Raw genomic sequence first — 13,428 nt, 5'->3', positions numbered from 1 at the left:
GTCTAGGTGCTAGCAGTGCTGTAATTTGTTTGATGGCTTCAAATAATTTGTTTTAGGGTATACGCCTTTGTTCCGTTAGTTCGTATAATTTATTCGATGTATTCAACTTTTTTATTCCGTGAATTTGTATAATTTGTTCGATGCATATTTTTTTTTCCGTAAGTTAAAAACTATTTTATTCCATGAGTTCGTATAATTTCTTCCGGATGTACATGCCTGTTAGAAATTGTCAACTTGATAAAAAATATTAGTAAAAAATATGTCCAAATATAGTCAAGTGGATTTTGTTTGGAAGATTTTATTGTAACAAATTCAATGGTATAATCGAAATAAAATTTTGATGCCATGTGCCCGCCACCCCGCGGAGCGCCTCTCAAGTGGGCGGGCCGTCCGCCACCGCCACCGCCGCTGGAGGCGACGGGAGAAGCGCGAGCAGCAGAACGAAGAGGAGAGGAAGAGGCGGTGGACATTCTAATATACAGTGATTTGAAAAGCATAAGCAACATCTTCAGGCTGTATTTGATATCCTCCAGCAACATCAACTTCTGCTAAAGAAATCCAAGTCCTCCTTTTCCCAGACAACTCTTGAATACTTGGGACATATAGGTCAGGGAGTAGCTACCGACCCAAACAAATTCCAAGCTGTACAACATTGGCCTACACCCAAGGATGTCAAGCAACTAAGAGGGTTCCTAGGATTATCAAGATACTACAAAAAGTTCATCAGAAACTATGGTGTGTTAAGCAGACCGTTAAACAACTTGCTCAAGAAAAATATCCCATTTGTCGGGACCCCACAACTACAACAATGTTTTAAAACACTTAAGCAAGCTCTCACATCTGCTCCTGTATTGGCTCTGCCTGATTTCAACAAGGAGTTCATAATAGAAACTAATGCATCTGCAACTGGAATTGGTGCTGTCCTGATGCAGCAAGGACATCCAATAGCTTACCATAGCAAATCACTAGGTGTAAAAACTCAAGCCATGTCGACATATGAGAAAGAATGCCTAGCAGTGATCTTGGTAGTAACTAAATGGAAGTCATATCTTCAACACAAGGAGTTCACAATATTGACAGACCATAAAAGTTTGGTTCATCTAGGAGAGCAAAAGCTAGAGAATGGAGTACAACAAAAAGCATTCATCAAGCTTTTGGGCCTACAATACGAGGTGACATAAAAAAGGAGTTAGACAACAAAGCAGCAGATGCTTTATCAAGGTAGACAGATTCTGAGGTGCTATCAGCAATGTCAGTTAGCACACCAAAGTGGCTGGAAGTGGTGATAGAAGGTTACCAATAGGACCCAGATGCAAAAGTCCTCCTGACTGAACTAGCTGTAACTGGAACCAATGACAAGGGTTACTCATTAGTGGATGGACTGATCATATAAAGGGCAAAATTTGGCTGGGAAAGCACTCTGAGGCACATCAAGCCATCATGCTAGCTCTTCACAGTAGTGGCTTGGGAGGACACAGTGGAGTTACTGCCACCTATCACAAGATCAAAGCACTGTTTGCCTGGAATGGGATGAAGGAAGACATCAGGAAATACATAGCTGCTTGTGAGGTATGTTCCAAAGCAAAACCTGAGCATAATCGACTCCCAGGTTTACTACATCCTCTGCCCATACCACCAAATGCCTGGCATACAATCAGTATGGACTTTATTGAAGGCCTGCCCAAGTCCAAAAACTACAACACAATCCTAGTGGTCATAGACAAACTATCCAAATATGCTCACTTCATCCCATTGTCACATCCTTATACAGCTTTGTCTGTAGCCAATCACTTCTTGAATCACATCTACAAGTTACGTGGGTTGCCCCAAGTCATTATTTCAGACAGGGACAAAGTTTTTACTAGCACATTGTGAAAGGAACTATTCAGATTGTCTGAAACAACACTCAACATGAGTTCGGCCTATCACCCACAGACTGACGGGCAAACAGAGCGCCTCAACCAGTTCTTGGAAACTTACCTCTAAGTGGTCAGAGTGGCTAGCATTGGCAGAGTACTGGTACAACACAACACACCATTCTGCTCATGGCAAGACACCATTTGAAGTCTTATATGGTCAACCTCCAAGACACTTTGGCATGTCAGCAAGGGATACATGCGTCTCTGTGGATTTGCAAACATGATGCAAGTGATTCAGCAGAATCTGCAAAGAACTCAACAGCGAATGAAGGTGCAAGCTGACAAACATCGCCAAGAGCGAGAGTTTGCAGTAGGTGATCGGGTCTATCTCAAGTTACAACCACACATCTAGCAATCAGTCGTTCGGAGGTCCAGTAACAAGCTGTCCTACAAATACTTCGGCCCATATCTCATACTCCAGAAGGTGGGCAAGGTTGCCTACAAGTTGCAGCTTCCACAAGAGAGCAAAATCCACCCAGTTATTCATGTCTCTCAACTGAAAAGAGCCCTGCCTCCGAATACTACCATCAGTACTGATCATCATCTACCGATGTTGTTGCCTGACACTGCTTCAAAACCATGCAAGGTAATCGAATCTCGACTCCAACTGTGGGTAACTCAGTTGTTCCTTTTGTTTTGGTTCAGTGGGACAACATGCCACCAGAATGGTCCACATGGGAGAAGCTGTCCACGATACAGCAGCAGTGTCCTGCATTGACATCTCGGGGACGAGATGCAACTTAAGGAGGGAATGTCACAACCAGGGTACGCTCCACTGGGCTAGAGGCCATGTAATAGGCTAGCTGGGTCTGTGTGCCGTCTATCGGGCCGACGACCCCATTGACCGGGCCTGCTAAGGCAGTGCCTACATACACTGTACTCGCGATGGGTAAGGCATCAGAGAACAAACAGCTAAAGCTGAACCCTATCTTCTCCTTCCTCCTTGTCTTGCTCGAGATAGCGCCGCCGTGCTCCCCCCGCCGTGCGTGTCACCGGCTACAACCTCTAGTTATCCTGTGAACCTCCTAGGATCGTCACAGGCCGGCGGCGGGCGGGGGGCTGACCGCCGGTTGGCCGGGGGTGTTACAATTCGGCGGCATGGTGGTCGCTGGATCCGGCGACGTGAGACAGTGCGCCACTGATGGTGGAGGTGGAGCCGGCGAGTGAGACAGGCATCATATCCTTTCCTTTGGTAGAAGATGAGCGGTAGTGTGGTGGCTTGAGAGGTGTTCGATGGCCATCCTGTACCTCGGATCAGTTTAGCGACATCGGAGAGAGGCTTGAGAGGCTTGCGTGCATGGAAATGCTTCAAACCCAGACAAACAAACCAGGCATGAAAAAGCTGGCTAAGCAGTAAGCACGCAAGAGAGGTGTTGGGGAAGCCCATCTCACGGCCCATCAAGGCCGTGCAGAAAAACAAGCAAAGCAAGCATGAATTTCCCTGGGCCGCGGCCGCAACGTGAAGAATTTCGCTAAAAAAAGAAACAGAATGATTTAATTCTGGCATGAATCAAAGGAAACAGAAACAGAATGATTTGTTCAGGATCAACTATATCCACTATATGGGCGGGTTTGATTAGTACCTTAGACAGATGGTGGATGGACATGAACGGAAGAGGTAACTTTGACTTGTGAGTAATCCAAAGCATTTCAAATTTTGGTCCTAAATTCCCACAGCAACGACGTGATGTATCAAGTAGTGGATTGAGGTGGAATATAGGAAGAATTGAAGGGGAAATTAGTTCATTTTACAATCCATCAGTTCCACTCCAATCCTTTTTTATCCAAATAAGCCCTAAGGATTATAGCGAGAGCAAGTTGCTTCTCAATGCCTGCAGGAATTGTGATGTGTTCACTGATTCTCCGTATTTACCTTTACTTAATCTAGTACTGATTGGATTTGCTAGATTCCTTAAAGAATTTTCGTAAGCCCCTCAGCTAGCTACTGAATTGGGCAGTCACCTCTTGTTAATCGAACAAGAATTTGTTAGCTTGCTGTTCAGAACCTGTGAGGACCCTGCAAGCGCCTGCCTGAAACTGCACTCTGCCGGAGGTGCCATGGTGGCGAGCAGCGAAATGCGTGTACCAGAACAAGGTGGACCACGCCGCCAGCGAGTTCATGTTCGAGGACGCCGCCTCAGATCCCGCGCTGCCCCGCACAAAGTCCGTCCTCCGCGCCGCCGCGGAGACGGCGAGGCCGTGTCTTCTTCCGGGTCTGCGTCATGCCTGTCTTTCCTTCAGTTAGTTGGTTCAGAGCCCAAGCCTAACACCCACCGTGCATGAACCGTTGGCGCAGGCGACGGCGAGGGGCGAGGAAGGCATGGGCGCATGGCGCTCTTCCTCGACTACTGCGGCCACCGATGCAGAGGCTGAAATAACGATGCAACGCCTCGCGGCCTCGGCTCGTTGCTGTTGGCGCTAAAATTGGATCAAAACACAATTCCATTGCCGATTTTGATCGTGGAACCTCTATCTTAGAAAAGATTTCGAGTGCTCGAAATTTTTAGACCGACTAGCATATTTGATATCCTTTTGTTCCGAGGATTTAGCCGGAAGCTTCTTATTTGGCTTCAGCTTTTCCTTTTCATCTTATGACGGTCTTTTGATTCAATGTTTTTCCAAACACCAATCTCGACTTTCTTAGGTTTAACCATCTTTGATTTTGATTTATTTTGTGATACCCTAGAAGAAGTGGTCAGACCGGTTTGCAAACCGGTCTGACCGGCTACGGCACAACCGATACCTTTGCCTTTGTTTTGTTGCCCCCGAGTGTTGAAGTACTAGATATAGTCTCTATGCTCTTGCTAGTGGATTTTGGGTCAACAACTTCGACTTGAGACTGCCGACTTGTTTCTTGACAACAACATCACAAGCTGGTGAATTTTTGCAAGGATCAATAATAGCATTAGCTGGATTTTCAATAGCCGACTTTTGACTAAGATGAATTGAATCTGAAGTATCCTCTTTATCAATCAGGGACTTGAGATAAAAATTCACAAAGTCGGATAGAGCATCAGATAAAGTACCTGAGGATTGCATCTTTTTCAATGTGCCGATGGTGGATGGCGGCTGCAACTCCTTTATCTTGACGACTCCTTGATCAGTTAGACAATAACATGATAGAAGCAACTTTTCAGTAGCCAGATCGAATTCTTGCCAATATTCCATACAAAATTCTTTACATGACATTATGTTGCTAGGGTTTGATGGATCAGCCATGACGGCCAGATTCTTCAGTCCCCAACGGAGTCGTCAAAATGTGTTGGTGCAAATCTAGGGTTAACACATGAAAAGCACTCGAACATGCGGCGCACGGAGGGGCTCCTTACTGCTCCTCTGCACAGGTCGGTTAGACCGGTTTCATCGCGGAGCTCGGCGAAGATCCAACAAACGCCTGCTCGGGAGGGACCCTATTGGGGCAAGCACACCTTGGGTTGCCCTAGGCTTGGCAGGCCAGCTAGGATGCCTCCTCGTACTATGGAAATGAGAGAAGAATAGGATTTCCGCGTGGGAGCGAGAGAATGGTGGACATACTATGGAAATGAGAGAAGAATAGGATTTCCGTGTGGGAGCAAGAGAATGGTGGACAGGGGCGCGACGAGGTGGGAAATTCTAGCAAAATTGGGTAGGAGATGGGGTTTGAACCTTGGTAGGGGCATTTTGGGTGGACGAACTAACCACCACAGGTATGGATGAAAACTTAACTCTATTTGAATAGCTTTAAACAGGTGGTTCAACTGGTTGGACCAATGAACCATTGAACCGAGCATTTGACCGGTTCAATGTCCGATCAAGTCCTAATAACTGAGACCTGATCGTCCAGTTCTGCCAATTTTAACCATTAATAGTTGCATCAACAGTTGCAGGGAGAGAATCTTGGTTCATAGGTTGCAAACTTGTAATGCCTGCCTACCCAGGTTCAGAGGCATGGCCATGGCAAGATGCACGCAGGTGCTTCATTGCAGGAGAGGAGCAAGGGTATGGAAGCAAGGGATGGACGGAGCGAGGTGCCGCCATACATGCCGCTCCGGCTAGCCGCAGACAGCATGAAGCAGAGGAGCGTCTGCATCTCTTGTCCACCCAAAGCCCCACCCAAACACCAACCGCTCCTTGAGGCTCCGGACAATGTCGATCCACGCAATCGGGGGTGGGTGCGAGGCAGGAAGAAGGACGAAAGAGGTACCAAGGGACAGCTAGCGTCGGGCGGCACTCTGGCAATCGGCGGCGGAGGATTGGATTCCGTCCAAGATTTAAAAAAAATGCCCCTAAATTTTTTAAATAACCCCTGATTTTAATCGCGATCCGAATATTTGCAAAATACACCCTAGTTTTTTACATATAATCCCTAATTTGGATCGTGATGAATGATCGTGATTTGATTATTTGCATAAAAGCCCCCATATTGACTACTCTATATTAAAGCTACTGGACTAGGCAAGTTCTCGTGGCTTTGTTACTGTTCATGGACCCCACAGTTTCAATAGTTAAAAAAAGATTCTTCAGAGAAGACCCTAAACTTCCTTCTCCTCCGGCCAATCTACTTTTACCCAATTTTCTCTGATTCCGTGCAAGAAGCCAGGATGTGGAGAAGACCCTAGACCTCTTTCTCCACCCTAATCTTTTTTTTTTTTGCATTCAATTTGTTTTGTTTCCGCAAGAAGCCAGCATGTCAGCGTAATGCAAAGCTTCATCCACGAGCTCATCCTGATTAGTGCACTGTAGTGGTGTACCATTTGTATTTGTTTATGTGGCATTATGGCTTATTTGATGCGTGTTTCTTATGGAGAATCTTTGCACTTTTCCATCTCTTTTATTGAAATTGATTGTTTTACCAGATCAACCCGTTATAGATGTCTCAATGGTGAATGGTACTTAGACCATTCTTACTATTATTGATCAACTATTGAACACGGTGTGCACGATCTTAGATAATTGAGAATCAAATTATTAATAGCTGTGCAATTCCTTCGCTCTTTTTTTTTTATAATTTCTACATGTCTTTACTATTTTTGGATTTTTCTTCAAAATGGGCAACCATTCAATACAGGTTTACAGTTTTAAAGTATATATTTTTTTTATATGATACATGTACTCTTAAGTTGGAGGAGCTTCTTACAGTTTTTTTAAAGATCACTATAAGAGTATTATTCATCACTAGCTACTTCCGATTGAGTTTTTTTTGGGTATAGGCGCGCAAAGCGCGCCAATCCGCCTAGTTTTCATATAAGCCCCTGGTCCGGTCAGATATATCAGGGGCCGCCCGCCCATCCAGCGCCGCCCGCAGTCGTCCCAGAGCCGCCTGCAGTCGTCCCAGAACCGTCAAGCTCCATCCTTAGGACCACTAAGCTCTCCACCCACCCAGCTACACCTGCAGCCGTATCTGACCGGACGCCAGACGCGCGCCATTCGCGGATTCGCCCCGCGACTGAGCTCACATCCACTGGCCATGACGAGCTCCGGCGGTGCTGGATCCGAGACGCTTTTGTGGGGATTCCACACACACTCTGCCTCCGACGGTGCTCGTGGCGATGGCGCCCGCCGCTGCCAGCAAGCACCGCCCGGAAGCGAGAAGTGCAGAGGCTGCTCTCTGAAATGCTGCACCAGCAGCAGAGGCTCCGGCTGACATGGCAGTGAGTGACTAGTGGGATTCAACTTTTTCATCGCCGTCCAGTTGTGCCTGTCGATCATGGCGACATAGAGAGGCGCCGTGGTCTGTGGTCGAAGCAACGGGGGCACATTGGCAGATTGGCTAGCTCAGCCCAGATTCTGAATTTGTCAGAAGCCTGAATGCTCTGTTTCCTTTCTGATATTCGAAGAGAGCTCAGATCACAGCACAACCACGTACAAGGTGTATCTTTAGAAAGCATGTTTGGATATGGGCATAGACACCTAAGAAATTGCAAGATTCTGATTACGGTGTTACGTCGCGAGCGAGGAATACATTCGAATGAAGCCTACACCGCCGGCAATTGCTCGCTGTAGACGAAGAAGACAACACACAAACGCACGCGAAAACCTGAAACGCAAAGAACTTTTTGTGCCGCAACCAAGCAACGTTTTTTGAATCTTTCATTGCTTAAATAGAGGAAACAAACTACCGGCCGCAGCCGCTAACTCCACGAACGCACGCACGCCATGTCACCCGGACTTGTCGCGCCATCCCACGTTGAGGTTTCGTGCCATGCGCTAAGACTCTAAAAAACCGGAACTAAGGCCCTGTTTGGCATGGCTCCAACTCCGGGTGGAGCTGCTCCACTCCAGAACTCCACATGGAGCTAGCTCCGCTCCAAAACTTCAGAACAAAAATGGGGTGTTTGGCTAGATGGGTGCTCTTAGCTCCAAAAAAGATCGATTTCAGTGTGGATTGCCGTTGTTGCCCCCCAATTAAGGTCCCACTTGTCATCCTCTCTATCCTATCTTCTTCTTCCCCTTTTTCACTACATTGTGCCGCACACGGGAGACCCTCCACGGGCAGCGGGGTGGACGGCGACGGGGGCGGCGACGGGTGACGGGCGCGGTGGGTGGTGACGGGCGATGGGGCGGCGATGGGCGTCGCCGGGCGGCGGGGCGGCGACGGGCGGTGGGGCCGGCCGGCCACGGGGGCGGCGACGGGCGGGGCTCTGGCGGCGAGTGGGGCTCGGGAGAATAGACGGGCGGCAGGCGGCGACGGGCGACGGGCGCGGCGGGCGGCGACGGGCAACGCCGGGCGGCGGGCGGCGGGGCCGGCCGGCCACGGGGGCGGCGACGGGCGGGGCTCTGGCGGCGAGTGGGGCTCAGGAGAATAGAAGGGAGAATAGAATGAAACGTTTTTTTTTAACCAGTGGCATTGGTGGGTAATTACCCACCAACTCCACGAGGAGGTTTAAAAGAGAGGTTTCTGGAGTAGCAAAAGAGGTGCTCCAAAACTCCACCTCCATTTGCACTACAGCTCCATGGAGTTGGCAACTCCATGGAGTTTTGGAGTTGGGGTGTTTGGCTGAATTTTTTGATGGAGTTGCTGGAGTTTAGGAGTGGAGCCGTGCCAAACAGGGCCTAAGCCGCTGCATCAACTCTAGCATGCATCAGGCTCCCGAAGACGCGCTCACACATGAGCTCAAGTTATTGAAAGCAAAAGAACAGACCTAACACTACCCTGAACAAAGTAGAATTACCAACATTCTACCCCTGATCCTAGTATGTTCACTTCAGTTTGACAACGCCGATCCGTTCGCACAGCTCCTGGAACTTCACGCGTCCGAGCGACTTTGTCAGGACATCCGCAAGCTGATCATGAGTACTTGCGTAGTCCAGCTTGATCTTCCCGCTCTCCACGCATTCACGTATGTAATGGAATTTTGTATCAATATGTTTACTTCTATCGTGGAGAACGGGATTCTTACTGAGTGCAATGGCGGACATATTGTCCATATTCAAGCTCGGCGGCGATGACTTTGCTCCCATCATGTCATCCATCAGCCGCAAGAGCCACGCCGCTTGACACGCCGCCGCGGCGCCAGCAATGTATTCAGCTTCGCAGGACAAGAGCGCCACCACTTTCTGCTTCTGGGATTGCCACGAGATTGGCATGCCGTCGAGGAAGAAGACGATGCCCATGGTGCTCTTCCTGTCGTTGATGTCTCCCCCCAAATCACTATCACTGAAACCCACCAGGAGGGGCTCCTCGTTCTCTTGCTCGGTGTAGATGATTCCGCAGTTGATGGTGCCGGAGATGTATCGCAGGAGGTGTTTCACGACCGCCAGATGATCTTGCTTGGGATTCTCCATGAATCTGCTGACGAAGCCGACGGCGAACGTGATGTCCGGCCAGGTGTGCACAAGATACCGCAGGCTTCCAATCAAGCTCCGGTACATGGCGGCTTCCACCTCCGCCACCGCACTGTCCTTCGTGAAATTCAGGCGCACCTCCATTGGGGTCTGGCAGGGGTTGCAGCCCTCCGGACCGGCCTTCTCCAGCAGCTTGCGCGCGTACGCCGCTTGGCCTAGCATGACGCGCCCTCTGCTCTGCTTCACCTCGATCCCGAGATAGTACAAGAGCAACCCCAAATCACTCATGCGGAACAGACACAACATCTCACCTTTGAACGCCTTGACCTCCTCCGCACAGGCTCCTGTGATGATGAGATCATCGACGTAGATGCCGACAACCACCCACGACGCCGCCGCACCTCGAGTGTGCAGCCCGTGCTCCCTGGAGCATCTGGTGAAGCCAAGCTCACGCAGGCTGCTGTCCAGCTTCTGATTCCACACGCGCGAGGCCTGCTTGAGCCCGTACAGTGCCTTCTTCAACCTTAGCACCTTCCCTTCATGTCCAGCAGCCACAAATCCAGGAAACTGTCGCACATACACCTCTTCCTGTAGATCACCATTAAGAAACGCTGACTTGACATCCATGTGATGCACAAGCCAGCCTCCCCATGCCGCCATGGTGAGAAGCATCCTCACAGACTCCATCCCGGCCACCGGCGCAAACACCTCGTCGTAGTCGACCCCGTCCTGCTGAACATATCTCTTCGCAACCAGCCAGGCCTTGTGCTTGACAATGATGCCCTGCTCATTGCGCTTCAATTTGAAGACCCATTTTAGACCAATTGGACGATGTCCTAGTGGGAGGTCGATGAGGAATCATGTGCTGTTCTTCTTGATCGAGGCCATCTCCTCGAGCATCGCCTTCCTCCAGCTTTCATCGCCGCGTGCCTCCTCAAATGTCGTGGGCTCATCCCCAACCGCGAGCATCAGCTCTTCGTCTAGGGTGCGCCCAGCCAAGCCTGGTGGTGACGAGGGGCCAAGGACGTTATCGAGGGTGCAGAATCGTAGAGATGCATCGTCGTTGTGCTCTGCATCAAGGTCCAGCGCCCCGCTCAATGCCGAGGCAAACTCCATCGCCTCCCCTGGTGTGTCGAGTGGCACCGCCGTGGTGGGCGTGCGTGGCCCCTGGCCGCCCGTGGGTGTCGTCGTGCTCCCCGTTGTAGGTGTTCATGGCGACGCAGCTACTGATGGCACCGGAGAGATTGGTGATGTAGACCCAAGCGTCACTTCCTCGGCTCCACGCTCCCCCGATGAGCCAGAGCCTGCGGACACCATCATGTACTTGACGTGGAAAGGCTTGTCGCCGTCAACCGGCCCGGCTCCCTTCTGTGCGCCCCAGTCCCAGCTTCGATCCTCCTTGAACACAACATCATGGGAGATATGGACGTGACGCGACTCCGGGTTGTAGAAGTGGTACCCCTTTGTTCCTGGTTTGTAGCCGACGAAGACCATGGGCGTGCTCCGATCATCGAGCTTGGCGAGGTGCTTGCCGTCGTTCTTGACATGCGCAACACAGCCGAAAGTGCGGAGGAAGTGGACGGGGGGCTTGGAGCCATGCCATACCTCATACGGAGTCTTGCCATCGACGCTCTGCGTGGAAGCTCTGTTCAGGATGAACACGGCCGTGGTGACCACCTCCCCCAAAACCAGTTCGGTAGCGCCTTCGCCTTCAACATGCTTCTAGCCATCCCTATCACCGTTTGATTCCACCGCTCGACCACCCCGTTCTGTTAGGGGCGTGTACGACTCCTTGCCTAGTGCAGTACTCCGCGAACGCATGCGCCGTGAACTCGCCGCCACGGTCAATGTGCAGCGTGTGCATCTTTCTCCCGGCCTCCACTTCAGCACCCGCCTGGAACCGCACGATGGCATCTGCAGCTTGGTCCTTGGAGCTCAGGAGCACCAGCCACATGTAGGCATGTAGCAACTCAGGTCGTCAACGAGGAGGAGGAACAACTTGTTGCCGCTCGATGTTGCCGGCGTTACTAGCCCGCAGAGATTGTCGTGGACCAGTTCGAGCTTGTTCTCCGCGCGATACTTTGCTTCGGACAGGAATGCGAGATGCGGTTGCTTCCCGGACAAGCAGCTGTCGCAGACTTGGTGATATGGTTGATGTGCGGCAACCCACACACCATGCCTTCACGGGCCAGCTTCTGGAGTGTGCGGAAGTTCAGGTGGCCGAACCTCGCATGCCAGCACCATGCCGCATCACCTCCCTGCACCGCTAGGCACACCGGCCTCCTGATGTCGAGCTTGAGGACGTAGAGCCGGTTCGCCGCGCGCGTCACCTTCGCCAACAATCGCTATCGCTGGTCCCAGATCCTGAGCATGCCATCTTCAATCGCGATCTTGTACCGCCCCTCATCGAGCTGCCCCAAGCTGATGATGTTGGCGATGAGGCGTGGGATGTGGTACACCCCCTCGAGCGCATGGTGCTCCCCATCCTTGCACTTGAAGAGGACAGTGCCGCGCCCTTCAATGCCAACGACGGAGCCATCACCAAACTTCACGGTGCCATGGATGCCGGTGTTCAGCTCAGAGAAGGCAGACCGTGTGCCCGTCATATGGTTGGTGGCCCCTGTGTCGAGGATCCATCGGGTGGACTCCCCCTCGCGCCCGTCGCCCAGCTGAACGAAGAGCTTGTTCTCCTCAAGGTGGATCGGGGCAGATTCCACCAACCTCGATGGCGATGCGGGTGGTGGTGGCTGGGAGGATGAGGTGGCATTGACTTCTGCAGTGGCAAGCATCAACATGGGCTCCTCCCCTTCTTCAGCTTGGGCTACATGGGCCGCCTCGTCACGCTTCTTCTTGCGGCACTTACAGGCCCAATGGCCCTTCTTGCCGTAGTACTTGCACTAGTCATCTTCGATGGGCCCGTTCACTCCATCCACTGCGGCCCTTGCCCCATCCTCACTCGCGGCCCCTTCGCTGGCTTGACCCTGAGGATGAGCCGTCACCACCGAGCTGCAACCGCGGCGTGACACGCGCGACTAGCTCTTCCTCAGTGAGGTTGAGCCAGCCTGTCGTGCCACTGCTTCCGCCGAGGTCGTGGCGTTCCTCTGCCGCCTTGAGCCTCCCGATCAGCTCCTCCACCGAGAGCTCGCTAAGGTCAAGTAGGGTCTCAATTGACATGGCAATTTGACAATACCTCATGGGAAGCGCCTGGAGAAACTTGCGAACGATCTCCTCTTCAGTGCAGCCGTCGACGAGGACTGCGAGCTGATTCACGAGCCCGTTGATCCGGATGTCGAAGTCGTCCACCATCTCCCCGTCGCGGAACTTAAGGGCGTTGAAGTCACGGTGCAGTGTGTTCGCCTTGGCCTTGCGGACGCGCTCCACACCGATGTGCATCCTCCTAATCGTGTCCCACGCGATCTTGGCGGTCGCCTTGTTGGCAATCATCCCCATCATCTCTGCCGGGACCGCCTTGGAGACCACCTCCAGCGCCATGCGGGCCTCCACATAGTCGTCGGTGCCCATGCTCACCGCCACCCACAAGCCCCTTGCCTGCAGCATCACGAGCATGAGCACTGCCCAGTCGAAGTAGTTCGTCTTCGTGAGCACCAGGAAGGAGCCGCTGCTGCTGATCTCCTTGGTGACACAGTGGATCACCAGACCTCTCTCGCCACGGCCACCGCTGCCTTCGGGTGTGCCTTCGCTAGTTCCACTGCGGCTCCGCACCACCGTGTGTCCCTAATGGTGG

The sequence above is a fragment of the Setaria viridis genome, chromosome 9, assembly GCF_005286985.2.
Source record: "Setaria viridis chromosome 9, Setaria_viridis_v4.0, whole genome shotgun sequence".
NCBI classification, from domain to species: Eukaryota; Viridiplantae; Streptophyta; class Magnoliopsida; order Poales; family Poaceae; genus Setaria; species Setaria viridis.
This window is presented reverse-complemented; position numbering follows the sequence as displayed.